The sequence below is a fragment of the Arachis ipaensis genome, chromosome B1 (assembly GCF_059453495.1).
Source record: "Arachis ipaensis isolate K30076 ecotype BB chromosome B1, ASM5945349v1, whole genome shotgun sequence".
In the NCBI taxonomy this organism is placed as follows: domain Eukaryota; kingdom Viridiplantae; phylum Streptophyta; class Magnoliopsida; order Fabales; family Fabaceae; genus Arachis; species Arachis ipaensis.
Window position 1 is genome coordinate 27,919,094 of NC_142436.1, and position 5,243 is coordinate 27,924,336.

A 5,243-nucleotide genomic window follows, 5' to 3' on the forward strand; every position below is an offset into this window, starting at 1 on the left:
TGATATCACCAGGGAGTGTCAAAACAGTATACTATATGTACAAATATTTTTATTTTTTTAATTGTTAATTTTTCTCTATGTTATTTAATATCATAATAAAAAATTTTTAAGTGTTTTAGGATTAAAGTACATTAACAATCTCAATAGATCAAAGAAATAGAATGGAACGAAGAAGCGAATTTTAATACTAGACATAGATCTTTATTACTCTTGATACCACATAATAGATTTCAAGAAGAAAAAATTAATTGAGAATTAGAGTACTCATAGTAGAAGAATACAAAGAATAGAAATAAAGTAAGATAGTGAAAAAAGTGAATTAAAATTGATTAACTAAATTCATATTACAGCTATAGTATATATAGATGTTACAACATATTGATTACAACAAATTATTAATAAAGTTAGTTACAACAGATAACTAACTTTCTTATACCAGTCTAATAGTCCCCCACAAACTTAGGAAGACTTTAATGCTAATTTGAGTTTGCTTCGAAATTTGTCAAAAAGAACTTAAGAGAGAGGCTTTGTAATGATGTCTGCTACTTGTTCAGAACCAGGAATATAAGTCACTGCTACTAAATCTTGCATGACTCTATCCCTTACAAAATACAAATTAATTTTAAAATGCTTTGATCCTTTCATGCAAAATAGGATTATAGGCTAGAAGCATTGAAGAGATATTATCACAAAAAATTGTAGGTAAGATGTTGCAGGGCTGTTTCAACTCTCTTAATAAAGTCTGGATCCATATTAACTCAGCAAAGACTGCAACCAATGCCTTAAATTTAACTTCAGTGGAACTTTTGCTCATAACCGGTTGCTTTGAACACTTCCATGAGACAAGATTTGATCCAAAATATACAAAATATCCAAAAATAGATGTACGATCATCTAGATATGTTATCTAATCTGAGTCTAAAAATGCTGTTAAATGAGGATCACTAGTTTTGTGAAATTGTAATGTAAGATCAAACAAACCTGCTAAGTATCGAAGCACTCTTTTCAGTGCTAGCTAGTGCTCTTGACCAGGATTTGTCATGTATTGACTCAATTTGTTTACTGAGAATGAAATATCTGATCTTGTGATTGTCACATATTGCAAACCTCCCATTATTGATCGAAATAGAGTTGAACTATCACAGGAAATAGCAGAATTAGTAGAAAGTTTATTGGAGCTAAACATTGGTGTGTTGACAGATTTTGAGTCCTGCATTCTTGCCTTTACTAATAAGTCTTTTATATATTTGCTTTGATTAAGAGAAATCAACTTGTCAGAATGATGAAGCACTTTAATACCTAAAAAAATTTAAGTCACCTAATTCTTTGAGTAAGAAAGTGTGTAATTGTTTTAGAATCGAGGCAATTTCAACTTCACTATCTCCTGTCACAAGCATATCATCCACATACATCAATATATAAATAGCAGAATTATGTGTGAATTTGGTAAAGAGTGAAGGGTCTGATGATTTTGTGAATACAAAGCCAAACTGTCTAAGAGTAGCAGTAATTGTAAGATACCGAACTCTTGGAGCTTGTTTTAAACCATAAATAGCTTTATTCAATTTACATACTAAATGAGGGTTAGTGTGAGTGAACCCGGGTGGTTGTGGCATATAGATAGTTTCATGAAGCTCACCATTCAAAAAAGCATTGTGCTATGATGCATGGACACCAACACGAATACGGGACATGACACGATATGACACGATATGGGACACGCGGACACACAAATTTAAAATTTTTATGAGACACAAGGACACGACATATATCTAAAATATAAAGTATTTTCTAGATAAATTGTAATGATATTTTAGTATTTTATTGATATTAAAATAAAAATTAATTTTTTAATTATTTTTAATATCTTTTTTAATTATATAAAGTATTTAAATATTTTTTGTTTTAATAATTAATAATATATACTATTTTTAAACTCATTTCAAGAATATATGTTAAGAATAAGACTGGACATGCTGATACGTGATGGTATTTAGGTGTGTCCAAACATGTCCGGAGAAGAATTTTTTATTTTTTATTAAGACACGGTTAGACGTAAAAGACACGCATACATTTCAATCTTTTCAAATTTATACATCCCATTATTAGCCTTGCCTAAGAGAAGGACCTCCTTGATAGCCTGCGATTTAACCAAGCAATAATCAGGTCAAAAAGAGAAATACACATTATTGTCTTTAGTAAACCTTGAGATACTTATCAAATTTTGAGTTATAGAGGGAACTAACAACAAATCATATAGGTTATATCATTTTCTAGTAGTAAAACATTGTAAATAAGAAGTACCAATTTTTATGATATCCATACCTAATCCATTTTCCACATATACCAGTTCTTGTCCTTGGTAATCAAGAGATTGATGCAAAAAATCATATGTGCAATGATGAGTAGCGCCAGAATATGCGTACCATTATTGATCTTGTGTTGTGGCTGGAGTTGCTATCATAGCTTTAGGATTATGGAATGAAGCAGGTGGAGGTAGCGCATTATGCGTTGAGGTGGCAGGAGTATGTTGTTAAGCATGGTTGTATGTTTGATAAAACCTGGAAAAACAGTAACTTGCAACATGTCCTAGCTTACCACAAATTTAGCATTGAGGACAATTTTGATTATTGAAAGAACCTCTGCCACCTCTATCATTTCTGTCTCCTCAACTTTTTCTACACCTAGATCTACGGCCTAAAGTTCCATGATTTCTTCTTCCACTACCAAAGAATGGTGTGGATTTGAACTGCTTTGATTGATTTGAATCTATTTGAGTATAGTGAACCTGTATCATTAAATTGTCTGGCTTCTTGAACCGTTCTACTATCTCTTCCTGTGTCATAAAAAGTGCTTCTAAATCTGGTATAGGATATGGTGGATCTTTTCCAATAACCATAGTAATGAACGAGTGATACTCTTCACTTAAACCATCAAGAATTACATTAGCGTATTCTGAATTAGAAATTGGAGAGCCTATTGCTGCAAGAGAGTCTACCAATTTTTTAATCTTGAGAAGGTATTTTGAAGTTGAGCCAATCTTTTTAATAGTTTTTAACTGTAATTGTAATTGTCTCTCTCTAGCTTTGGTTTAAGATGCCAAATACACATGAATTCCGCTTCAAACTTCATAAGCAAGCTTTAGTCCAATGACTCGATGCTTAAAATAATTGTCCATTGATGCAAACAATCATGATGTAAGACTATAATCATCAATTCACCACTCTTTAAATTTCTTAGATGCAGTACCTAAAAATTCATCAGCAGTAGAAGCGAACCTGGGTGGAATCTTGTCTTTTCCCAAATAATCTCAATTCTTGACCACAGATAGTGAATATTGCCAAATGATGCCATGTAAGAAAATTATCATTGCAAAGTTTGTCAGCTAAAGGTATAGCAAAGGGTTTGTTTGGTGATTGAGAAGTTGAATTGATGGGTAAAGGTGATGATGTATCCATATATGATATTTTTTCAGGTTCTTCAGGATTTGTAATGTCAACGTTGCTAGACATGGATCTTTGCATCTCTTGATACCAAAGCTATTTTGCATGAAAGGACAAAGTATTTTGAGATTAATTTATATTTTGTAATAGATAGAGTCATGCAAGGCTTAATAGCAGTGACTCATATTCCTGGTTCTGAACAAGTAGCAGAAGACATCATGACAAAGATTCTCTCTCAATATTTTTTTGACAAATTTTGAAGCAAACTCAGATTGGTATTAAAGCCTCTCTGAGTTTATAGGGGGATATTAGTATGGTATAAGAAAGTTAGTTATCTGTTGTAACTAACTTTACTAATCTATTGCAATATGTTGTAACATCTATATATATATATATATATATATATATATATATATATATATATATATATATATATATATATATATATATATATATTATAGCTGTAATATGAATTTGGTTAATCAATATTAATTCACTTCTTTCACTATCCCATTCTCTTTCTATTCTTTATATTCTTCTACTATCACTACTCTAATCCTCAATCAACCTTTTCTTCTTGAAATTCATTAGATCTCCATGCCATATCGTAAGACAATTTGTTATTTAGGACTTCCAAGTATACAATTTAACTTTAAAATTAATTTATTTGTAACTTTGGATAAAATATTCTATTTTTAAAGAGAAACATGAAAAGATATACAAATTATTTTGTATCAATAACAAAATATGAAGAAAAAGAAGAAGACATGTCAGGGAGAAAGAAAAAGAAGAAAAAACATGAAAAAAAAGTTGTAGAAAAAGAAAGCATGTTGGGAGAAAGAAAAAGAAGAGGAGAAAGATAAAGAAGAAGAAAAAAAACATATTGAGAGAAAGAAAAAAAGAAGAAAACGATGATGATGATGATGAATAAAAAAATGTAGTAGTAGTAGAAGAATAAAATTTTTTGTCCAGACAGTAAAAATTTATAAGTTTGGCAGTTTAAAATTTTTGTGCTTTTTTCTTTTATCTATCTAATAGTTTTCTATAAGGATCCAATTTTCAGGAAACTAATTTTTCAGGCTATTTTGCAACCTATTCTGCAAAATTTAGGATGACGACTCATTAAGGATTAGTGAGGCATGCCCAATAGTAAAAAAATGAAAATAAATAAAAAAATGGTAATTAATAGGTCAAACTTAAATTTATGAGGGTAATTAATCCCTCAAAGTCAAATATGACTAGTAAAAAGTAAATACTCACTTGCCATTGGTTTATTTTTCTCACTAGAGACTTTTTTTAGCCAAGATTTACTTTTAGTGACAGTTTTGCACGCGTTAAAAAAAAGTTAGCACTCTAAAATCTCAGAGTTAGTGATAAAAATAATTTTTACCTTGATAATTATGTCCTAAGTTTAATCTTAGCCATTCATTCTTGATTTATTCCTTTAAGAATAAATCTCAGCCGCTCATTATTTTACCACGCGGTAAAAATTAATCCGAAGAGAATTTTTTACTAGTATTCTACAAACACCTCATAGAAATTCTGAATTCTCTTGCTTGCTCTCCAAGTAACACGTCCCTCTCTCTCGCTCATATGACCGAGATTATCTCTGCTATTTATCCATCTCTACAGTATTTTTAACCCTGAATTACTAATTGCGATTAACTGCAGATAAACTCGACGCGCAAGTAGGGACCAAGCTTCCTCATTTTCACGCTCATTCCTATCTCAAACTTCAGCCTTCAACCACAAAAATTTTAGCATATTTCACCACTATTAATTCATACTTTTATCACCTTA